This window comes from Bos indicus, chromosome 1 (assembly GCF_029378745.1).
Source record: "Bos indicus isolate NIAB-ARS_2022 breed Sahiwal x Tharparkar chromosome 1, NIAB-ARS_B.indTharparkar_mat_pri_1.0, whole genome shotgun sequence".
In the NCBI taxonomy this organism is placed as follows: domain Eukaryota; kingdom Metazoa; phylum Chordata; class Mammalia; order Artiodactyla; family Bovidae; genus Bos; species Bos indicus.
In genome coordinates, this window is record NC_091760.1 from 140,082,757 (window position 1) to 140,108,282 (window position 25,526).

Sequence of the window (25,526 nt, forward strand, 5' to 3'; positions counted from 1 at the left end):
AGTGTTACTGGTTGGGGCATAGACTTGGATTACTGTGATATTGAATGGTTTGCCTTGAAAACGAAAAGAGATCATTCTGTCGTTTTTGAGATTGCATCCAAGTACTGCATTTCGGACTCTTTTGTTGACCATGATGGCTACTCCATTTCTTCTGAGGGATTCCTGCCTGCAGTAGTAGATATAATGGTCATTTGAGTTAAATTCACCCATTCCAGTCTATTTTAGTTTGCTGATTCCTAGAATGTCGACATTCACTGTTGCCATCTCTTGTTTGACCACTTCCAATTTACCTTGATTCATGGACCTGACATTCCAGGTTCCTATGCAATATTGCTCTTTACAGCATCGGACCTTGCTTCTATCACCAGTCACATCCACAGCTGGGTATTCTTTTTGCTTTGGCTCCATCCCTTCATTATTTCTGGAGTTATTTCTCCACTGATCTCCAGTAGCATATTGGGCACCTACTGACCTGGGGAGTTTCTCCTTCAGTATCCTATCATTTTGCCTTTTCTTATTGTTCATGGGGTTCTCAAGGCAAGAATACTGAAGTGGTTTGCCATTCCCTTCTCCAGTGGACCACATTCTGTCAGATCTCTCCACCATGACCCGCCCATCTTGGGTTGTCCCACGGGCATGGCTTAGTTTCGTTGGGTTAGACAAGGCTGTGGTCCTAGTGTGATTAGTTTGACTAGTTTTCTGTGAGTATGGTTTCAGTGTGTCTGCCCTCTGGTGCCCTCTTGCAACACCCATCATCTTACTTGGGTTTCTCTTACCTTGGGCGTAGGGTATCTCGTCACGGCTACTCTAGCAAATCGCAGCCCCTGCTCCTTATCTTGGACGAGGGGTATCTCCTCACCGCCTCCCTTTCTGACCTTCAACGTGAGCTAGCTCCTCTAGGTCCTCCTGCGCCCCCGCAGCCACAGCTCCTTGGACGTGGGGTTGCTCCTCCCGGCCGCCGCCCCTGACCTCGGACGTGGGGTAACTCCTCTTGGCCTCTGCCCTTCGGGCATGGGGTCCTCCCGGCTTCTGCCCCTGACCTCAGACATGGGGTAGCTCCTCTCACGCACTTAGTGTGCCGGTCATCGCAGCCGCCTGGATTGAGATTTAATCTTACTGCATTGTGGTCAGAAGAGATGCTTGGAATGATTTCAATTTTTTTGAATTTACAAGGCTAGATATATGGCCCAGGATCTGATCTATCCTGAAGAAGGTTCCATGTGCACTTGAGAAAAAGGTGAAATTCATTGTTTTGGGTGAAATGTCCTATAGATATCAGTTAGGTCTAACTGGTCTATTGTATCATTTAAAGTTTGTGTTTCCTTGTTAATTTTCTGTTTAGTTGATCTATCCAGAGGTGTGAATGGGGTAGTAAAGTCTCCCACTATTATTGTTATTATTATTTTCCCCTTTCATACTTGTTAGCATTTGTCTTACATATTGCGGTGCTCCTATGTTGGGTGCATATATATTTATAATTGTTATATCTTCTTCTTGGATTGATCCTTTGATCATTATGTAGTGTCCTTCTTTGACTCTTTTTATGGCCTTTGTTTTAAAGTCTATTTTATCTGATATGAGTATTGCTATTCCTGCTTTCTTTTGGCTTCTATTTGCATGGAATATCTTTTTCCAGCCCTTCACTTTCAGTCTGTATGTGTCCCTTGTTTCAAAGTGGGTCTCTTGTAGACAACATATATAGGGGTCTTGTTTTTGTATCCATTCAGCAAGTCTTTGTCTTTTGGTTGAGGCATTCAATCCATTTACATTTAAGGTAATTATTGATAAGTATGATCCTGTTGCCATTTACTTTATTGTTTTGGGTTCAAGTTTATACACCCTTTCTGTGTTTCCTGTCTAGAGAAGATCCTTTAGCATTTGTTGGAGAGCTGGTTTGGTGGTGCTGAATTCTCTCAGCTTTTGCTTATTTGTAAAGCTTTTGATTTGAATGAGATCCTTGCTGGGTACAGTAATCTGGGCTTAGATTATTTTCTTTCATCACTTTAAGTATGTCTTACCATTCCCTTCTGGCCTGAAGAGTTTCTATTGAAAGATCAGCTGTTATCCTTATGGGAATCCCCTTGTGTGTTATTTGTTGTGTTTCCCTTGTGGCTTTTAATATTTGTTCTTTGTGTTTGACCTTTGTTAATTTGATTAATATGTGTCTTGGGGTGTTTTGCCTTTGGTTTATCCTGTTTGGGACACTCTAGGTTTTTTGGACTTGGCTGACTATTTCCTTCCCCATTTTAGGGAAGTTTTCAACTATTATCTCAAGTATTTTCTCATGGCCTTCCTTTTTGTCTTCTTCTTCTGGGACTCCTATGATTTGAATGTTGGGGCATTTAACATTGTCCCAGAGGTCTCTGAGGTTGTCCTCATTTCTTTTAATTCTTTTTTCTTTTTTCCTCTCTGTTTCATTTATTTCTACCATTCTATCTTCTACCTCACTAATCCTATCTTCTGCCTCCGTTATTCTGCTGTTGGTTCCCTCCAGAGCGTTTTTTATCTCATTTATTGCATTATTCGTTATATATTGACTCTTTTTTATTTCTTCTAGGTCCTAGTTAAACCTTTCTTGCATCTTCCCGATCTTGTTTCCAGGCTATTTATCTGTAACTCCATTTTGTTTTCAAGATTTTGGATCCTTTTCACTATCATTATTTGGAATTCTTTATCAGGTAGATTCCCTATCTCTTCCTTTTTTATTTGGTTTGGTGGTCATTTATCCTATTCTTTTACCGGCTGGGTATTTCTCTGCCTTTTCATCTTGTTTATATTGCTTTGTTTGGTGTGGCCTTTCCGTATTCTGGCAGTTTGTAGTTCCTTTTTATTGTGGAGGTTCCTTGCTGTGGGTGGGGTTGGACGTATGGCTTGTCGAGGTTTCCTGGTCAGGGAAGCTTGTGTCAGTGTTCTAGTGGGGGAGCTGTATTTCTTCTGTCTGGAGTGCAATGAAGTGTCCAGTAATGAGATTTGAAATGTCAGTGGGTTTGGTGTGACTTTGGGCAGCCTGTATATTGAAGCTCAGGGCTATGTTCCTGTGTTATTGAAGAATTTGCATGGTATGTCTTGCTCTGGAACTTTTTGGCCTTTGGGTTGTGCTTGGTTTCAGTGTGGGTATGGAGGCGTTTGATGAGCTCCTATCGGTTAATGTTCCCTGGAGTCAGGAATTCTCTGGTGTCGTCAGGATTTGGACTTAAGCCTCCTGCTTCTGGTTTTCAGTCTTATTCTTACAGTAGCCTCAAGACTTCTCCATCTATACAGCACCGATGATAAAACATCTAGGTTAATGATGAAAAGTTTCTCCACAGTGAGGGACACCCAGAGAGATACACAGAGTTACATGGAGAAGAGAAGAGGGAGGAGGGAGATAGAGGTGACCAGGAGGAGAAGAGGGGGAATCAAAGGGGAGAGAGCAATCTAGCCAGTAATCACTTCCCTGTGTGCTCTCCACCATCTGGATCCCTCAGAGATGTTCACGGAGTTACACAGAGAGGAAAAGAGGGAGGAAGGAACCAGAGGTGGCAGGAGGATAAAAGGGGGAATCAAAAGGAGAGAGAGAGATCCAGCCGGTAATCAGTTCCCTAGGTTTTCTCCACAACCTGGAACACACAAAGAGATTCACAGAGTTGGGTAGAGAAGAGAAAGGGGAGGGAGGAGATAGAGGTGACCTGGTGGAGAAAAAGGAGACTCCAAAGGGGGAGAGAGCAGTCAAGCCAGTGATCTCGCTCCCAAGTAAAAATGGGTACTGAAGACTGGGTTCTTAAAGGTACAAAATTGATAAAAAATACCAAAAAGCAAAGATTACAAATCTAGCATAGAGGTTAGATTCTCAAAAATACAGTATTAAAGGAAAAAACAAAGTCACAAAAATTATTATATATATATATATATGAAGTTTGCTTTAAAAATTGGGTCTTTTTTTTTTTTTGCAAAGTAATGGTAGGTTATAAGAATAAAAATTAAAGGAGTAATAGAGGACTTAAAAATAAAAAATTTTTTTAAATTAAAAAAATGATAATAGAAAAAATATATCTAGGACTTTCTCTGGAGTTTTTGTGGACAGTGTGGGGTCAGTTCATTTTCAGATAGTTCCTTGATCTGGCTTACACTTCTCAAGATCTATAGGCCCCTTCCTATGTAGTCAGTGCTAACTGCAGAGTTTTAATCCTTTGCACCTGTCACTTCCAAAGCGGTTCCCTCTGTTTATTTTAGCTTCTTCTGTTTGCTGGCCTCTTCAGTGTCTAATTTCCACCCTGGCACAAGGGGGTGGTGGTGGTCACTTTTTTAGGCTCACTTGTTCAGTCATGCTATGGGGATGGAGGAACACTGCAAACAAATATCACTGGCATGTGTGGGGAGTGCTCCCAGTGTCTCGGCGACACTGGGTTTGCCCCTGCTCACGGCGTGTGTGCTTTCCCAGTCAGCACTGCTCAGGCTCTAGGTTGCTCTGGCGGGAACTGTCTGAGGCTGGCCCTGGGTTGTATGCACTTCCCAGGTCTAAGCCACTCAAGTTCAGGTACTAGGGTACTCCACAAAGGCACAGACTCAGTTGGGCCTGAGTTTTGTGCCCTTCCCAGGTCCGAGCAGCTCAGGTGACAAGGTGCTTGGCGAGCGTGGTCACTGCGACTTATTGCCTCCCCCGTCCCTGCTGCCCGGTTTTCTGGCTGTATAACCAGCGCACCTTCTCAGGTGTGCTGTTTGTCTCTCCTGGGGAGCTGATCTCTGGCTGCAACCCTCCTGGCAGATGTTGACGGTTCAGAATCCCAAGGAGTCTTGGTTAGCAATGAAGCCTGCTTGCAGTTTGGTAGATCATGCCTCTCTGGGGCTGCGATTGCCCCTTCCAGCTCTGGCTGCCCTCGCCTGCCTGTCTCTGGTGGGGGATGGGCCAGTCTGTAGCTGGCTAGCTCTGCTCAGTCCTTTGTTCTGTGAGCGGGCCTGGCAGTGTCTTCAGTTCAGTCGCTCAGTCGTGTCCGACTCTTTGCGATCCCATGAATCGCAGCATGCCAGGCCTCCCTGTCCATCACAAACTCCCAGAGTTCACTCAGACTCACGTCCATCGAGTCAGTGAGGCAATCCAGCCATCTCATCCTCTGTAGTCCCCTTCTCCTCCTGCCCCCAATCCCTCCCAGCATCAGAGTATTTTCCAATGAGTCAACTCTTCGCATGAGGTGGGCAAAGTACTGGAGTTTCAGCTTTAGCATCATTCCTTCCAAAGAAATCCCAGGGCTGATCTCCTTCAGAATGGACTGGTTGGATCTCCTTGCAGTCCAAGGGACTCTCAAGAGTCTTCTCCAACACCACAGTTCAAAAGTATCAATTCTTCAGCACTCAGCTTTCTTCACAGTCCAACTCTCATATCCATACATGACTACTGGAGAAACCATAGCCATGACTAACTGGCCCTTTGTTGGCAAAGTAATGTCTCTGCTTTTGAATATGCTATCTAGGTTGGTCATAACTTTTCTTCCAAGGAGTAAGCGTCTTTTAATTTCGTGGCTGCAGTCACCATCTGCAGTGATTTTGGAGCCCCCTAAAAATAAATTCTGACACTGTTTCCACTGTTTTCCCATTTATTTCCCATGAAGTGATGGGACAAGATGCCATGGGTTAGGGCTTTTGGCAGGATAGCTATCCCACAGTCTGAGTTGCTATCTCAAGCTAGTTCACTCAGATTGCCCTCGCGGCATTCAGACCTTTACCCTAAGCAATGCAGCCCACCCCTCCCTGTCCAACCCCTGCTTGCTAGTGGCGGATGCAAGCGTCTCCACTGCTTCTCTGCTGGGAGTTGCCTTTAGGCACATAATCTGTGGGTTTTAATTATTTATTTATTTTTCCTCCCGGTTATGTTGCCCTCTGAGGTTCCAAGGCTCACCACAGACTCACAGGTGAGAGTGTTTCCTGGTGTTTGGAAACTTCTCTCTTTTTTAAGACTCCCTTCCCAGGATGGATCTCTGTCCCTACCTCTTTTCCTCCCTTTTTATCTTTTATATTTTGTCCTACCTCCTTTTGAAGACAATGGGCTGCCTTTCTGGGTGCCTGATGTCCTCTGCCAGCATTCAGAAGTTGTTTTGTGGAATTTGCTCAGTGTTCAAATGTTCTTTCGTTGAATTTGTGGGGGAGAAAGTGGTCTCCCCGTCCTATTCCTCCGCCATCTTAGGACCGCTTCCCTCCTGGTTAGGTTTAGATGTTCCAGCATTCACTGGAGATGTCCAGGGGAGCATGTCCCTGTGTGAATGATGTGCACTATGTTGAGAAGTCAGTATGGTCAGAAGTTAGCATACAGCATGAAAGTAAGTGTTAATTGTTCTGTCCTGCCTGACTCTTTGCAACCCTATGGACTATTACCCACCAGGTTCCTCTGTCCATGGGGATTCTCCAGGCAAGAATACTGGGGTGGGTAGCCATTCCCTTCTCCAGGGGATCTTCCCGACCCAGGGATCGAACCCCAGTCTCTTGCATTGCAGGCAGATTCTTCACCGTCTAAGCCACCATGGTAGCCCAGTATACAGCATAATAATGCGTACTATGCAGAGAAGTTAGAGCTGACTCTCAACAGCTGAAAGTCCAAGGGGTCATTTTTTAAGAGTTCTTGGGTTTCTTATGTGTCATAAAACTTCATTGTTCTGGAATAATCCCCTCAATAAAATACTTACATGAAAGTACAAAATACAGAATATACTGATGCAGGTTTATATACACTCTGGCCATGCCCTGAGGGCTGAAGCACTCTATTTTTTCTGAGGTGGCTGGGGTCATCCAAACTCAGCCCTCCTCCCTAACCTGACCTAGCTAACTCTAACCCTCTCTAGCTGAAAGATTGTCTCTGTGGTGCCCCTCAGAGCGTGAAGCTCTTTATTATTTGGGAAGGTGTGGTCCTATCTATTTATAGGAATGAGCAGCCACACTTATTCCAATCTGTAGGGCCATAGCTTTGTCTTCTTAGGACCACATGGGCCAACCTGGCTCTAGCCAGAATCTCCTCACTATCTCTTGTATTGGCAGGTGGGTTCTTTACCACTAGTTCCACCTGGGGAGCCGACATACACCAAACTCTGAGCTAATTTCAGCCACTTTCTCTGAGCTCAGAATATCAGTTCCCAAACCCTTCACCTTGGTCCATGAGAACCTTATTTAAGGCTTCAGGAAACTGCTGATGGCCTGAAAAACCTCACTGGCTCAGTCATTCTAATTGGTAGTGAATTCCCTGGGAGCACCATTTTTCAAGCTTCAAAGAACTTCTAATCAGCTCTCTAATTTGCATGAGGGCCCAGGGACCATCCCACGGATGCTGGTTCCACCAGCTTCTTGAACTAGATGTGCAGGACTCCTTGCTGGCAGCTCTTCTCTAACACAAATGAGAAGTAGGCAACACACCCACCTCCTGTGATCACCAATGAAGGGAAGGATCTTTCCATGCCTCCCACAACACCTGAGACCCAACCTAACAGCATAAGGGGAGTTTTCTCCATCACTCCAGCCCCTCTGCACTCTCTGCCCTTGGTCCCTCCTCCCACCTGTCTATCCAGCAAGTATGGTTCAAGCATCCACTCTGTGCCAGGGTGAACTTGTGCTGGGGATGTGCTGGCCTGCCCTGAAGTCCCTGAGGTTCTGGAAGGGGAGACAAGCACACACAAGGGAGCAGATGGTCTTGGCAGTGCCAAGGGGCAGAAGGGTAGAGTCATGTGATAGGGAGTGATGAAGGTGGAGCATGTGGGCACTAGTGGTGTTCAGGGGAGGCCTGTCTGGTAGGTGGTACCCAAGTAGGATCTGAGTAAAGCCCGGGAGAGTCCCAGGGATATCTGGAGGAGGAACATTCCAGACAGAGGGAAGAGGAGGGGCCCAGACCCTGCCGTGGGAGTGAGCTTGACCTGATCAAGAGACACAGGAAGTCGACTTTGGCCAGAGTCCCCACTCTACATGTAGTGAAGCCTTCCAGTCTAAGAAACGGCCCTTTTCCATGGGGCCATCACTGATAAACGTCTTCTGTAGGATCTGTGGGGTGCTGGGTTCCCTACCTTCCTATTAGAGCAGTGCTTTGCAATTAGGGGCAACTTTGCTTCCTTTGGGACATGAACCAGTGTCTGGAGACAGGTGTGTGTGTGTGTGTGTGTGTGTATTCGCACACACACCAGCATGCCTGGCAATGCCTGGCATCTAGTGGGGAGAGGCCAGGTTTCCTGCTAAATACCCCACAACACACAGGATGGTCCCCACAGCAGAGTTCTCTGAGCCAAAGTGTCCACTGCGCCGGGGTTGGGCGCTCTGGTTTGGGTCCGGATGGCCTGGGACTGGCAGTCACGTCCCTGGTGCAGAGAGGAGTGGAGGCGGGGGTGGGGGGTGGACACAGTGCCAGAGATGCCTCTGCTTCAGCGAAACCCTTTCTTCAAGTGGAGCGTAGTGCACTGCACTTACGGCGGGGTGGGGGAAGGGCGGAGGGGGAATCCACCCCAGGGTGACAGGCACAGCAGCCAGAATCCCCCACCTTCCCCCCACCCCCCTCGCCCCTCCTGGAGCTCAGCAAACACCAGCTAGCGTCAGGGCCTCAGCCAGGGGGAACTGGGATCCATCCAGAAGGTGGTGCTTCCCCTTTCCGGACAGGTGTGTCCAATGCTACGCGATTTGTGTACACAGACCACAGTCACCACGTGGTAGTGCTGAGCCACCGAGAGGCAAATTCCAGTCTCAGCCTTCGCTCTGCTTTTTCAGCATTCTCATCTCAGGGGAACACTGGCCTCCACCCCGGGTTCCATGTCCCCAGGCCCTTTTCTCTAGGTCCTGGACTTTCCTTGCTCCGCCGCACACCCCCTCCCCACGCCCTCAAGATTAAAATACATCTGCTCCATGTCACGGTCCCTCGGGATACCAGAAGCGAAGCCCTGAGCCCACGGAGCTGAGGTGTCTGTGACTTGGTACCCACGTTCAGAAAAAGGAGCGCGAGATTGGGAGGGACTTGGCTGAGGAAGCGAGAAAGAGAGAGAGAGAGAGGGAGGAGAGGGGTCCCTGGGGAGACCAGGCTTCACCTCGCTCACCCGTTACGCTCTGCCCGCCCCACCTAACCGCTGTGGAGCCTGCGTCCGCCTGGTCTTGCGGGATGAAAAGCGCTCAGCTGTGAGGCAGTTTGGTTACCCCAGGGAACAAGCGGTATCCACCGAGGGCTGTGCAGGAGCGCGGGGGAGGCGGGTAATCGCATCACCCTGACACTAGTGCTGACTCTCATCTGATCAGCCTCTTCCCCGGGGGTCCGCCTGCCACCCACAGCTCCGCCCACTGGATCCCGGGAGCCACTTCCTTTCTCTGCAAGCCCGCAACAGCGGTTCCGCGCATCTTAGGCTTTGCCGCTGCAGCTCACTAAGTATTCGGGGGTCTTCTTCCTCCCTTCCCCCCACGAGAGCTCACTTCATCTTTGCGCCAGAACGATCACGATAACCGTGGCGAAATAAGGCCTGACAGTCTTCCGGGGTTATGGCAGATACGAGCTTAAGGAAGAGCAGTCAGTTCATTTGGCCTGCTGTAGGGCCTGAGCATTGGGAATTAGAAAACTTTCCCACGCAATTTTACTGTGAGGCCAGGGTTGACAACCCCTGAATTGGATGATCATGGACAAGTCCCCCGTTCTTAAAAAAAACAAACAAACAAACAAAAAAAGCGAAAGCAGCTCAGTCTTGTCCGACTCTTTGCGACCCCATGGACTATACAGTCCATGGAATTCTCCAGGCCAGAATACTGAGTGGGTAGCCTTTCCCTTCTCCAGAGAATCTTCCCAACCCAGGGATCGAACCCACGTCTCCTGCATTGTAGGTGGATTCTTTACCAGCTGAGCCTCAAGGGAACATACATGTATATTTTTGTACATGAATATCTGTCTGTCTATATTTTCTCTGCCAGAGACAGCTGGGGTCCCCTAGGCACCTTCTCATTCATCTGATCCCTTTCGCGCTCCCCATAGACTGTAGCCTGCCAGACTCCTCTCTCCATGGGATTCTCCAGGCAATGATATTGGAGTGGGTTGCCATGCCCTTCTCCAGCGGATTTTCCTGACCCAGGGATTGAACCTGCAGCTCCTGCATTGGCAGGTGGACTCTTTACCACTGAGCCACCTGGGAAGCCCACATGAGTATCTATCTGTCTATATTTTCCCTGTCAGAGAGAGCTGGGGTCTCCCAGGCACCTTCTCATCCATCTGACCCCCTTCACGCTTCCTAACTTCCCAGCGCCTCAGTTTCCTCATCTGTTAAGTGGGAACAGTGCCTACTTCACTCGGCGGTCCTAAGGATTAAACAGCCCCCGTAACTTGTCCTTCTGTTATCTGACCTCGAATCTGCCCATCACCAAACGGCTCTGAAAATGGCATCTCTTTTCTGAAAGAGCGGAGGCCCTCCTTGAGGCATCTGGGGTTTGGGGAAGCGCGGGACCGCGGGGCCTTCCCGCACAGAGGGTGTTTTGGTTTTTTCGAAGTTAACTTCGGGACCGTTTCCATGGTGGGCAGGGAGAGAAACTCAAGGCTCCCCTCTCCCCTCAAGGTATGTGTGTGTGGGGGGGGGGGGGAGGGGGCGGGGGGGGGGTTCTGCTGGAGAAGGAAATGGCAACCCGCTTCAGTATTCTTGCCTGGGAAATCCCATGGACAGAGGAGCCTGGCGGGCTACAGTCCCTGGGCTCCCAAAGAGTTGGACACGACTGAGCGACTAAACAATAACAACAACAACAGCAACGGGAATTTGAACAAACTCCACCGCCCTGAATGTCCGGTGCTGCGCGAAAGATGCTCTTCCGCTGGGGGGCCACCAAAGCGGAACAGCGCAGACGGTGCCTGCCGCCTCCCCTGGCGCTGGGCGTCGGGGTCAAGTCACCTCCCGGAGCCCCGCGCGGGGCACTGGTGGGGACTCGGGGGGCCCAGCCATCCCCAGCAGCAGCGCCCCGAGTCCCCGCCCGCCTGCCGGCTCCTCACCTATCAGATTTCCTGTGCGCACCGCGCGCCGCTCCTCCCACCTCCTAAAGGCCAGCGCAAGGGACCGCCGCGCTCCGTCAGGACCCAGCTACTCAAGGGACGGCGCAATGCGGCTCTGAGCTCGGGCATCGGTACGGCCCCGCGCAGGGAGTGCGGGGCGCGCGGTGAGGCCCGGCGGAGCGGCGTGTGGCGCGGGCGGTGCGCGGGCGCGAGACATGCAGCCCCTGGGGACCTGGAGGCGGGGGCGCGGGCCCGGTGCACTTCTGAGGCTCACCTAGCCTACTAGGGGCTTGACTTCTCTCTTTCTGCTTTGTAAATTAAGGAAATGGTTACAAGACCAGATTTGACCAAACTTGGTCTGTAACAGTGTACTCATTTAAAAAAAAATCTACCCCCCCTTTTTTTTTTCTGGTTGTTGTTGTTTTGTTGTTGAGAAGTTCTAACCTATTAGCAGATTTCTGTTATACAACATAGTGTTATCAACTGTCTTCATCCCCGGTGGTTCAGACGGTAATCTGCCTGCAGTGTAGGAGACCCAGGTTTAATCCCTGGGTCCGGCAGATCCCCTGGAGAAGGAAATGGCAACCCACTCCAGTATTCTTGCCTGGAGAATTCCACGACAGAGGAACCTGGTTGGCTACAGTCCATGGGGTCGCTATTGCCGCCTTGCTATAAACATTAGGTTGCCAGAAACACTAGTTCCTTCACCGCTCTAGCTCCTGGCAACCATTCTTCTACTGTTTCTATGATTTCCACTTTGTTTTTTAAAAATTAAGATTCCACATATAAGTGATACCAGGTAATATTGGCAGCGCTTGTCTTTCTGTGGCTAACTTCACTTAGCATAATGCCCTCTTGGGTCATCCATGGTGTTACAGAGGGCAGGATTTTTTCCCCCTTTTTTAAGGCTGACAGCATGGAATGTCTGTATATCTTTATCTATATCCATATATACACATAAATATAGCATTTCCTTTATCTGTTTGCCTGTCCACACTAAGATTGTGTCTGTACCTTGGCTCTTGTGAATAATGCTGCAGTGAGCACTGGAGTACAGTTAGATCTTTGAGATGATGTTTTCGTTTCCTTTAGGTTTTATTCTCAGAGATGGAATTGCTGGATCCTATGGTAGTTCTGATTTCTTAAGGAACCTCCACACTGTTTTCCACAGTGGCTGCACCAGTTTGCATTTCCATGAACAGTACACGTGTTCTATTACTTTTTTCTCCACATGCTCGAGGACATTGTTATCTCTTGTTCTTTTGATAATAAGCATCCTAACAGGTGTGAGGTGATGGCTCCATTGTGGTTCTGATTTGCATTGCCCTGATGATTACAGTTTTTGAGCACATTTTCACATACCTGTTGGCCATAAGTATGTCCTCTTGGGAAGAAAGATTCCTTGCCTTTTGCCCATGTTTAAATTGGATGCTTTGTTTATTTCTTGTTATTGATAACTAGAGGAGGAAATGGCAACCCACTCCAGTATTCCTGCCTGCAGAGTCCCATGGACAGAGGAGCCTGGTGGGCTACAGTGCATGGGATTGCAAAGAGTCGGATAGGACTGAGAGACTGAGCATGCATGCATGCTATTGGTAACAATGTATTGATTTCTGAAGAGTTATCCCTACTTTCATTACATGCCCAGGAAGTTGGGTTACTGACTGGACATAGTGCAAGCAGAAGACTAGGGAATTAACACTGAATAGAAAGTCTCACAGTTAAAATGAATAAGCCAATCTAAGAAAAAAAAAATCAATTCCTTAGCACTGGGCCCAGACAGCTCCTGCAGAACGTGGGCGTTGTGGGGGTGCTGACAGGCAGGCGATGTGGTGAAAAGACATCTTTTCACTGAGTGCCAGTAGGGTTTTGATTTTGAGTCTCTTTAGCTCATTCCTAAATACCTTACAATTTTATAATCAACATTTTAGTAATATCTCTGCCAGTCGTGTGTGTGTGTGTGTGTGTGTGTGTGTGTGTGTGCACGCGTTATGCATGGTAAATAGTGCGCCTAACTTTTTAAGGAATCCTGTTTCTGTTTCACTTTCTTTGTTTGTTTTGGTATCTGACCTGTTGGGGATAAATACAGCTTCCAAAACCCTTTCCAAATCACCAGTAATCAGATATTGTGAAGTTATTTTTTGCTTTCTCTTTATATTAGCATGACAAACTTAAAAAAAAATCCTCGTTATGTATTTGCCTTTTGTAAATAATTAGTAGTACCTCCCATTCCCTTGTGTCCCTCATTTACTGTTTCTGCCCCTGCACTTTGACTTGGAGGAGTAGAATTTAATGAAGATAGAGATCTGAGGAGAGTGTCATATTCTAGTGAGCACTAGTGGTGGGGCACGGCTACTGTGTAGAGTATCTTATAGACAGGAAATTCGGCTACTGTGTAGAGTATCTTATATACAGGAAATTCCTAGAGTCACATTTGTGGTTAAATGCATGCTGCTTCTGACCATCCTTACATGTAACAGAAGATTTCAGTTAAGTTACATAGTGTGGTAGATGGCCATCTTCTATGGTGTTTCCTCCTCTTTTTTTGTAAACTGATGGGTTTTTATTTTTGCTTTTTAGTTAATTATCTATTTATTTTTGGCTCTGCTGGGTCTTTGTTTCTGTGGGTTTCTGTTTTGCTTTCTCTAGTTATGGCAAGGACTACTCTTCTCTGTGGTGTGCAGGCTTCTCGTTGCTGTGGCTTCTCTTGTTTCGGAGCATGGATTCTAGGCACAAAGTAGTTGAAGGCTCTAGAGCACAGCTGAGTTATTAGTATACTGCTGTACAGGCTTAGCTGGGGCATGTGGGATCGTCCCTGACCAGGGATCAAACCTGTGTCTCCTGTACTGACAGGTGACCACCCAGCCACCAGGGAAGCCCTGGTATTTCTTCTTAAACAGCTACATGTAAGAGGCAAATTGTTTCCAAGAGAGAGCATTTTGTATTTTCCTTTAAGTGAAATAAGTCAGACAAGGCAAATACTGTATGATCTTATGTGTGGAATCTAAAACTAACAAGAGAAAACCTCTCCAAAACTGAACCCAGAGATATAGAGAACAGATGGCAGTTATCAGAGGCTGCGAGAGTAGGGGGTGGAGGTGGGTTGGGGGGCATTGCCCTAATGGTGCGGGAGTGAGTGATGAGAATGAAGACAGAACATGAAAGCTAGTGCCATGGGTCGGAGACCTGCAACCTCTATTGGACTGAGGTTCAGAGTCCACTTGGAGTCCAGCTTTATTCCTAACTGCAGACTACAAGACTTTCTTTGATCTTATCTTTCTCCAAACACTACACTGACGTGGTCCAGATCTCCTTGTTTTCACCCGAGGCCATTCCCTCCTGGGCTAGTCTTGAGAACAGTCAGCAAGTGTGTAGGCAGTGTTCATGCCTGGTGTTGAACCGGTGTTCCGAGGTTCCGAGGTCCATTCATGATCTCAATCATAATCCTTTCTGGGTCTGCCCTTGGGGTTTGTAACAAGGCAGTTATTCTAAGAAAAGCATAAAAGATAATCACTAACACAGTTGATTAATATACACTGTTTTTGCAGGTGCTATTTCTATGGAATTTCTCAAGGTTGTGAAAGCACATTATTAGGAATTCCCACTACCAGGGTAGGGGGGTGTTAGGCAGAATGAGTGAAGACGCTCAAAAGTTACAAACTTATAAAAGAAATATGTCCTGAGAATGTTATCAATACATGGGGAAAAATAAATCTCTCTCTCAAATCTTCCTTTTAAGGAATGGATGCATAATCTATTAAGATCTCTTTTCTATGTCTTTTCATTTTTTCTTTCTCTTCTCAAGTCAGTTCATCTTAAATAGTTCCTTTGTTAGGTAAAATTAAGCTCTGATATGTGCAAAGAGGATTTCAATATGAGGTCCATTGACATATAACTCCTATAAATGCAAGTTGAGTATAAAAATATTTCACTAAATCGTTACCTTAAAAAATTGAGAAGTACAATGCTGTCTTTGGAAAGAGTCTTCCACACACGGGCACCCTTTCTTCTGTAGGATTCCTCAGTTGGTGTTTTGAATAAACAAGGATCACAATTAATGTCTGATTTTCTGAGAGGCTGCATGCCTGTCCCAGTCTTCCTTGCAGGGGTGACAGACTCATCCTTTCATGAACGGACCAGTGTGCAGCCCTCCTTCCTCAGTCCTGCTTGCTCATCTGCAGGCAGTGGACAAGTGCAGACTTAGGTCAGTTCAGTTCAGTTGCTCAGTCGTGTCCGACTCTTTGCGACCCCATGAGTTGCAGCACGCCAGGCCTCCCTGTCCATCACCAACTCCTGGAGTTCACCCAAGCTCTTGTCCCATTGAGTCGGTGATGCCATCCAGCTATCTCATCCTCTGTCGTCCCCTTCTTCTGCTGCCCTCAATCCCTCCCAGCATCAGAGTCTTTTCCAGTGAGTTAACTCTTTGCATGAGGTGGCCAAAGTATTGGAGTTTCAGCTTTAGCATCAGTCCTGAAAGTGAAAGAGGAGAGTGAAAAAGTTGGCTTAAAGCTCAACATTCAGAAAACTAAGATCATGGCATCTGGTCCCATCACTTCATGGGAAATAAATGAGACTTAGGTCAGTTCGGACCAATTCTGGAAGGGAGTTGGGGGCTCCACTGCCGCCTACCTGGGCATGGATTTGGACTTGGACTTCAAGCCAGGCGCTGGTGTCCCAGGAGAGTCCTTTGTTTCTCAGGATGCTTGTCTATTTTGACCCAGCTTCCAATCAAATTTTCATTTGGTTCTCTGCCAGAAGGTAGATCCTTGTTGCGGATCCAGGTTCCAATGGTCTTGAAACTCGGCTTGACCCTGGTCAGCCTCTCTCCCCAGATGCCTGGGAGGCTGCCTAAGATGAACCCGGAGACTTTGAACTACCTCATTCTGTGCTCTCTGAATATAACTGTCAACACCAGTCAGCCACTCACTGACTTTGTTGGGTAGAGGCCTTGTTTGATCTACTGCCACCCTGCCCCCAACTGATGCTCTTGGGTGATCCCAGCTTTGTAACCTCCTGTGCTGTTCTGTTGACCTCCTCTGCTGCTGCTCCTCACCTCCAGGAAAACCCTCTGAATGGGTAGGGGTTTCTTCCAGCCCTCTTAATTCCAGACTCTTCTCCTTTGCCCTTGGCCTGAGCTTGCTTCTGTGACTGGCCTCTTGTGGGTTTTGACAAGACCTCACTTATTAAGGGACTGAACCTGTGTCTGAAGAGGCAAGGGATGGTAAGGTGGCTTCTAGACATTTTGACAACAAGTGTGATCTTCCTTGAAAACTGGATTAGGAGGTATGGGTATTGTGGAATGAGATGCACTTGGAAGAAGGTATCAACCAGAATTTTTATATCTAATTTTGAGTGGTTTCCCATAGTCCCAATAGAAGAAACAGAGTGAGAAGTGGAGTGGGACCACGCTGGGTAAAGGAAGCAGCTGGCCATTTATTCACGCATTCGTGGAGAGATAAAAATTATGGATGCTGGACCCAGATGCCCGAGTTCACATCCCAGCTGTGTCAGGTACTTGTTTGGTGATCTTGGGCAAGTTACTTCATTTCTTCCTGCCTCACTTTCCTCAGTAAAGAATCTGCCTGCAATGCAGGAGACCTGGGTTCCATCCCTGGGTTGGGAAGATCCCCTGGAGAAGGGAGTAGCTACCCACTCCAGTATTCTTGCCTGGAGAATATCTTGGACAGAGTAGTCTGGCAGGCTATAGTCCATGGGGTCACAAAGAATTGGACACGCCTGAGCAATTAACACTTTCACTTTACTCTAATGAGATGGGAGAAAATAATGGTATTTATTTCCTTGGGGGATAGTTTTGAGATTAATGGTTTCATAGGTGTAAAGTTTTACAGTAGTGCCATTATGTAATACATGTTACAGAAGTTACAGCTATTAATGATATTTGCCTTTTATGTGCCAATCCTTTAGCCATGTTGTATACAGTTGCTGCAGGTCAAGGATGAGAAATAAAAATAAAGTAACAAAGTTAGTTTTCTTTTATTAAATTAAAAAAAAAAGCAATTGTCTCCCAAATGTGCCCAAACTATTTTGAGCAGTAGTAGAATTGCTGGACACTCCAGTACTCTTGCCTGGAAAATCCCATGGACGGAGGAGCCTGGTAGGTTCCTGGTAGGTTCTCGACCATGAGGTCGAGAAGAGTCGGACAAGACTCAGCAACTTCACTTTCACTTTTCACTTTCATGCATTGGAGAAGGAAATGGCAACCCACTCCAGTGTTCTTGCCTGGAGAATCCCAGGGACGGGGGAGCCTGGTGGGCTGCCGTCTATGGGGTCACACAGAGTTGGACATGACTGAAGTGACTTAGCAGCAGAATTGCTGGAATAAAATAACTAATGTCAGGGCTGTAGTATTTAATTTGATGTCTCAGTTTTGGTCTCTAAACCCTTTCATTTAACTTCTGACTCTCTGTAATTATTTCAAGCCATTCCTGGGCATTACTATTTAAGTTTTCAACTCTTTCTATGCTATTTCTCACCATTTCTAATTTATTTATTAGTTTTGTAGAGGTGTTTTGCTCTCAGGATGTTTCCTGAATTCTGTAGTTTCCCTTTGTAATCTCCTTTCTTTGCCTTGTCCTCTCATGTTTTCTTTCTTGTTTTGCTGATTTTATGTTCTTAATTTTTCATAGTGGATCATTTATTGGAAGAACTTTTTTTTCTTTTTGTAACTTAGAGTGTGGTCAACACTTTTAAAGCCTGAAGTGAGTGATAGGACACAGATAGCTTAATTTTAAAAAATGTTTTGGCCACACCTTGAGTCATACAGGGTCTTAGTTCCTTGACCAGGGATTGAACCCATGCCCCCTGCATTGAGAGTACAGAGTCTTAACCACTGGACCAGGGATGTTCCACAGACAGCTTTAAAAGAGTTAAGAAATACTAATCACTCCAGTTTCTAATGAAATATTACAAATTAGGTTCAAGGCAAAAAATGCGTGATCTAGAGACGGAATCAAGGGTGGAGAAATAGCCACCCAGAGGTACTTCTCTTGTGTTGGCTATCACCAGCACCTGTATGAGAACTTCTCACCCATTTCTGGGAGGATATTTCCTTCCAGGCTGGCTTCTGCACTTGGTTTTCCTTCTTTACTTTTGTCATAGTTGTGTGTATTTGCTCTGCCATTTCTTTTTATGTCAAGTATATTTAAGAAGGGCAGCTTCAGCTGTACCTTCCAACTTAATTTGAGTGACTTGTCCTTGATGGCTTCTGTCCTTGTGCGAGAAGTGTTTTCTTTCTGAGCTTCAGTTTGCATCTGGACATCATGCTTTATCCGCTTTTCTGTTGCCTGAGGAGATCAAGGAGGAGAAAGTATAGCTGGTTGTTGTTGAGGCACTAAGTCATGTCCGACTCTTTGTGACCCCATGGACTGAAGCATGCCAGGCTTCCCTGTCCTTCACTACCTCCCAGAGTTTGCTCAAGTTCATGTCCATTGAGTTGGTGATGTTACTAACCATCTCATCCTCTGCGACTCCCTTCTCCTTTGGCCTTCAACCTTTCCCAGCTTAGGGGTTTTTTCCAATGAGTTGGCTGTTCACATCAGGTGACCAAAGTGTTGGAGCTTTAGCTTCAGCATCAGTCCCTCCAATGAATATTCAGTGCTGATTTTCTTTAGGATTGACTGGTTTGATCTTGCAGTCCAAGGGACTCTCAAGAGTCTTCTCCAGTACCATCATTCAAAAGCATCAATTCCTTGGCACTCAGCCTTCTTTATGGTCCAACTCTCAATTCCATACGTGACTACTGGAAAAGCCATAGCTTTGACTATACGGACCTTTGTCAGCAAATGATGTCTTTGCTTTTTAATATGCTGTCTAGGTTTCTCATGGCTTTCTTTCCAAAAGGCAAGCATCGTCTAATTTCATGTTTATAGTCACCATCTGCAGTAATTTTGGAGCCCAAGAAAAGAAAATCTGTCACTGCTTTTACTTTTTCCCCTTACATTTGCCATGAAGTGATGGGACCGGATTCTATGAGCTTAGTTATTTTTTAATGGTGTAGCTGGAGTTGTGACTAATCATGATGTTAGGATTGGTGGATTTAATATCTGTTTTTCCTGTCATTTTATTCAAAGTTGCTTGGAAAGTTCTTCTAAATTCACAATATGACAACAGCATTCTTGTATGTTTGTGTCTCCTTTTGCACACAGGTGTGTTCCCTTTAGAGTACATTTCTAGAAGACAGTAAATGGATAAAAAGGCATGTTAACTCCATCTTTCTAAGGTGGTTGTACTAATTTATGCCCCCACCTGCTCAGTGTACAGTTCTGTTTCTCTGTAGCCTCCTCATTGCTTAGATTTATTGGACTTTTATGAACATATGGGATGCATGTATCTTTTTGAATTATAATTTAGTCTAGATATATGCCCAGGAGTGGAATTGCTGAATCATGGACTTTAAAATTTTTGTTAATTTAATGGGTGTTAAATTTTATAGTTTTTTTATGCTGATTTAAAAAAATTATTTATTTTTAATTGAAGGATAATTGCTTTGCAATATTGTGTTGGTTTCTGCCATGTCAACTTGAATCAACCACAGGTATATATATGTCCCCTCCCTCTTGAACTTCCCTCCCACCTCCTACCCCTGTAGGTTGTGACAAAGCCTGGGTTTGAGTTCCCTGAGTCATGCAGCAAATTCCCACTGGCTATCTAAATAGTAACTCTGTTTTAAAGTGCATTTGCCTTATTCTAGTAGAGCATCTTTTCATCTATATATACATAATAATAAAAATGTATATGTATACATATATATGTAATGACTCATCTATGAATGGTCTGTTTATGTCTTTTGCTCATTTTTCATGTGGGGGTATCTTTTTGATCTAGAGAAGTCTTTTTTACACATTCTAGATCCTTCATGTCAGTAATATACATTGTAAATATCTACTACTAGCCTATGGCTTATATTTTTTCATTTTTAATTTGCTAATTTTCATTTATGGCTTGTGCTTTTTTTTCTGCTTTAAGAATTTCCTCACTTTTTACCAATAGCCTTGTATATTTTCTTCTAATCATCTTTACTTCTTGCTTTTTATGTTCAGATTTTTAATTCTCTTTGAATTTACTTTTGCTGTTGTTGACTTAAAAAAGACACACTGCGTAAGAGTTGGTAGTTAAGTTTTATTTGGGGCAGAAATGAGGACTGCAGCCCGGGAGACAGCACCTCAGAGAGCTGAGAAACTGCTCCAAAAAGGTAGTGGTGGAAGGTCAGTATACGTGATTTTGGTGAAGGGGAAATTCAATGCATTAAAGCACTTATCTTACAAAAGGTTTTCTGTTAGTCTTGAGTAGCTGATGTCACCATGAAGGGATTTAGTGCTTTTCTAGATATGAGATTGGGGATCGGGGCCACGAAACCAGGTCCTGAAAATATCTATCTAAAAGCCTGTTCCACCAGTTTTCATGGAGCACAAAGTACGTCATTCTCCACCCTGAACTCCCTTCAGGGCCTATTGAAGGCCAACAGCTGCAGCAGTGTAGGATTCAGTCTCTGCAGAGGCAGATGGCAAATACCCTTGGTGAGTGGCAATTTGTAGTTGACAGTATGTTGTGAGCTAGGATTTCAAATTTAATTTTTCCATTGAATTATCACTAGCCCCAGATCTCATTCAGTAGTTAAGTCCTTTCCTTGGTGATTTCTGATACCATTTCTCTGTGTATATATGTAGATTTCCAGGCTGTCTCTTCTCTTTTATTGGTTATTTTGATCTGCTCAGGCTGCCATAGCAAAAATACCATAGACTGGGTGCCTTAAACAACAGAAATGTTTTTCTCACAGTTCTGGAGGCTGGATGTGGGATATCATGGTGTCAGCAGAGTATGGTTCTCATGAGAACCCTCTTCCTAGCTTTCAGATGGCAGACTTGTGGCTGTGTCCTCACAAGAGAGTGAAATCTTGCCCTTCCTCTTCTCAAAAGATCACCCTGTTGAATTAGAATCCCACCCTATGACCTCATTTATTCTTAATGACCTTCTAGAAGCCCCTGTCAAATTGGGTTTAGAGCTTTTTGTGGGAGGAAACAGTTGGGTCCATTTTTGTTGTTTAGTTGCTCAGTCGTGTCTGACTCTTTGCAACTGCATGGACTGCAGCACCCCAGGTTTTCCTGTCCTTCATAACTCCTGGAATTTTCTCACACTCACATCCATTGAGTAGGTGATGCCATCCAACTATCTCATTTTTTGTCACCCCCTTCTCCTCCTGCCCTCAATGTTTCCCAGCATCAGGGTCTTTTCAGTGAAGCATTTTAACTATATATAATTTGAAGTTTTTCAGCATTTTTTAAATCAATTTCTCTATCATGATGAGGACCTTAGCACACTTTAATTATCAAACAACTGCTCTCCTTTATTTTTCAACTGTTTCTGGAGTTTGGCTATAATTTTTCAGACATGAAAAATTAGTTCTTTGCATGGATATAAATTAATTAAATTTAATCACATATTTGGTCTACTTCTGTGCCATTTTTGTGTCCCTTATTGATAAAGGTGAAAGAGGAGAGTGAAAAAGCTGGCTTAAAACTCAACATTCAAAAAACTAAGATCATGACATCTGGTCCTATCACTTCATGGGAAGTAGATGGGGGAAAATGGAAACAGTGGCAGATTTTCTTTTCTTGGGCTCCAAAATCATTGTGGACAGTGACTGCATCCATCAAGTTAAAAGACAGTTGCTCGTTGGAAGAAAAGCTATGACAAAGCTAGACAGCGTATTTAAAAGTAGAGATGTCACTTTGCCGACCAAGGTCTGACTAGTCAAAGCTATGGTTTTTCCAGTTGTTACATGTGGATGTGAGAGTTGGACCATAAAGAAGGCTGAGCACCAAAGGATTAATGCTTTTGAATTGTGGTGCTGGAGAAGACTCTTGAGAGTCCCTTGAACTGCAAGGATATCAAACCAGTCAATCCCAAAGGAAATCAGCCCTGAATATTCATTGAAAGGACTGTACTGGAACTGGAACTCCAATACTTTGGCTGCCTGATGTGAAAAGCCAACTCACTGAAAAAGACCCTGATGCTGGGAAAGATTGAGAGCAGGAGAAGGGAGCAACAGAGGATGAGATGGTTGGATGGCATCACTGACTCAGTGGACATGAGCTTGAGCAAACTCCTGAAGACAGGGAAGGACAGGGAAACCTGGTGTGCTGCAGTCCATGGGGTCGCAAAAAGTCTTAGCAACTACTTGATGTCATGTGGTGTGCAGTGTGGGCAAGCCTGCCTCACTCTGACGGAAAGGATTCCATGTTCCCACTCACCCTGACCTTGGCTTCTCTTCAACCCCTGATTCTTTTTATTTTTTTTATTAACAATTTTATTGGAATATAATATCCACAGCATATATTTTTTGCATAGAGTTTACAATTCAGTGAATCTGAAATTCTTTTTTATTAACTTGTGTAAATTATATTTAAATTAAGTTGACTACCTTAGCCACAATTCCAGGACATTTAGTGCATCCTCCATGGTTTGCATCCATTTTTCCTGTCTAGTTGCTGAACGTTTCATCATTTCAAAGAGAAACCCTATACCCACTATCATTCACTTCTCCCCAGAGCCCCTGGCCCTTGGGAGCCCTCATCCTGACTTCTCGCTATGAGTTTGACCATCCTAGGAACCTCACGTAAGTATTTTCCCTTGTGTGACTGGCTTATTTCACTTAGCATCATGTCTTCAACCTTCACTCATGTTGTAAAGTGTATCAGAATTTCTTTTTTTTTCAAAGCTGAATATTATTCCATTGTATGAATATGCCACATTTTGTTTATCCATTAATTTGTCAGTCGGCACTTAGGCTGCTTCTACCCTTTTGGCTATTGTGAATAATGCTGCTATAAACATGGGTGTACAAATATTTTTTCAAATCCCTGGTTTCATGTCTTTTGAGTTTATACTCAAAGGAGAATTACTGGATCATGTGGTATGCCTGTCTTCTTATTTTAAGAATTGCCATACTGTTTTTCACAGTGCCTCATCATTTTATATTTCCACTAGCAGTGCACAGGGAAGCTTCTAATTTCTTCACATACTTGGCAGCACTTTTTAATTTTTAAAAATCTGTGTTTTTATAATAGCCATCCTAGTGGGGTGAAGTAGTAGCTCACTGTGGATTTGATTTGCATTTCTCTAATGATTAGTGGGGAAAACCACTGGACCATTCAGGTATGACCTAAATCAAATCCCTTATGATTATACAGTGGAAGTGAGAAATAGATTTAAGGGACCAGATCTGATAGACAGAGTGCCTGATGAACTATGGACAGATGTTCGTGATTCTGTACAGGAGACAGGAATCAAGACCATCCCCATGGAAAAGAAATGCAAAAAAGCAAAATGGCTGTCTGAGGAGGCCTTAAAAATAGCTGTGAAAAGGAGAGAAGCCAAAAACAAAGGAGAAGAGGAAAGATATAAGCATCTGAATGCAGAGTTCCAAAGAATAGCAAGGAGAGATAAGAAAGCCTTCCTCAGTGATCAATGCAAAGAAAAAGAGGAAAACAACAGAATGGGAAAGACTAGAGATCTCTTCAAGAAAATTAGAGATACCAAGGGAACATTTCATGCAAAGATGAGCTCAATAAAGGACAGAAATGGTATGGATCTAACAGAAACAGAAGATATTAGGAAGAGGTGGCAAGAATACACAGAAGAATTGTACAAAACAGAGCTTCACAACCAAGATAATCACGATGGTGTGATCACTGACCTAGAGCTAGACATCCTGGAATGTGAAGTCAAGTGGGCCTTAGACAGAATCACTACGAACAAAGCTAGTGGAGGTGATGGAATTCCAGTTGAGCTATTTCAAATTCTGAAAGATGATGCTGTGAAAGTGCTGCCCTCAATATGACAGCAAATTAGGAAAACTCAGCAGTGGCCACAGGACTGGAAAAGGTCAGTTTTCATTCCAATCCCAAAGAAAGGCAATGCCAAAGAGCGCTCAAACTACCACACAATTGCACTCATCTCACATGCTAGTAAAATACTGCTCAAAATTCTCCAAACTAGGCTTCAGCAATACTTGAACCTTGAACTTCCAGATGTTCAAGCTGGTTTTAGAAAAGGCAGAGGAACCAGAGATCAAATTGCCAACATCCACTGGATCATGGAAAAAGCAAGAGAGTTCCAGAAAAACATCTATTTCTGCTTTATTGACTATGCCAAAGCCTTTGACTGTGTGGATCACAATAAACTGTGGGAAATTCTGAAAGAGATGGGAATACCAGACCACTGACCTGCCTCTTGAGAAACCTATGTGCAGGTCAGGAAGCAACAGTTAGAACTGGACATGGAACAACAAACTGGTTCCAAATAGGAAAAGGAGTTCGTCAAGGCTGTATATTGTCACCCTGCTCATTTAACTTCTATGCAGAGTACATCATGAGAAACGCTGGACTGGAAGAAGCACAAGCTGGAATCAAGATTGCCGGGAGAAATATCAATAACCTCAGCTATGCAGATGACACCACCCTTATGGCAGAAAGTGAAGAGGAACTAAAGAGCCTCTTGATGAAAGTGAAAGAGGAGAGTGAAAAAGTTGGCTTAAAGCTCAACATTCAGAAAACGAAGATCATGGCATTCAGAAAACTAAGATCATGGTCCTATCACTTCATGGGAAATAAATGGGGAAATAGTGGAAACAGTGTCAGACTTTATTTTTCTGGGCTCCAAAATCACTGCAGATGGTGACTGCAGCCATGAAATTAAAAGACGCTTACTCCTGGGAAGGAAAGTTATGACCAACCTAGATAGCATATTCAAAAGCGGAGACATTACTTTGCCAACAAAGGTTCGTCTAGTCAAGGCTATGGTTTTTCCAGTGGTCATGTATGGATGTGAGAGTTGGACTGTCAAGAAAGTTGAGTGCTGAAGAATTGATGCTTTTGAACTGTGGTGTTGGAAAAGACTCTTGAGAGTCCCTTGGACTGCAAGGAGATCCAACCAGTCCATCCTAAAGGAGATCAGTCCTGGGTGTTCATTGGAAGGACTGATGCTGAGGCTGAAACTCCAATACTTTGGCCACCTCATGCGAAGAGTTGACTCATTGGGAAAGACTCTGATGCTGGGAGGGATTGAGGGCAGGAGGAGAAGGGGATGACAGAGGATGAGATGGCTGGATGGCATCACCGACTTGATGGACATGAGTTTGAGTGAACTCTGGGAGTTGGTGATGGACAGGGAGGCCTGGTGTGCTGTGATTCATGGGGTTGCAAAGAGTCAGACATGACTTAGCGACTGAACTGAACTGAATGGTTAGTGATGTTGAGCATCTTTTCATGCATTTATTTGCTGTCTGAATATCTTCTGTGGAGAAATGTGTATTGAAGACTTTTGCCCATTTTTAAATCAGGGTGTTTATTTTTTGTTGTTGATGAGCCCCTATTTGTTAACAGGTAAGATATTTTTACTGTCATGAGCTTTACTTTGGGGAAAGATATTGACTGGCACTTTGTTTATTTTCTGCTTTTATCTTTCTATCATAGTTCCCCATCAGTTATTATTTATTGCTGTCCTAGTTCGTCCTGTTCTCAGAGTTGACCCAGCAGATCTATTCCTTCTCTTCCCTTCCCAC

The 25,526-nt window shown here is 44.9% G+C and overlaps 1 protein-coding gene across 3 annotated transcripts in view; it reads left to right on the forward strand.

Annotated features, from left to right (window-relative positions):
• The window catches only part of B3GALT5 (beta-1,3-galactosyltransferase 5), a 160,848-nt gene that overhangs the window by 97,422 nt on the left and 37,900 nt on the right, over nt 1-25,526 (forward strand). The window contains exon 1 of one of the 3 annotated variants that reach the window (XM_019962771.2): nt 10,810-11,109. The exons of 1 other annotated variant lie outside the window; for it this stretch is intronic. The gene's annotated coding sequence lies outside the window, so the exon portion shown is untranslated. Of the gene's footprint in view, nt 1-10,809; nt 11,110-25,526 lie in introns of those variants that run through there. One more of the 3 variants, XM_070795081.1, reaches the window with a different exon arrangement.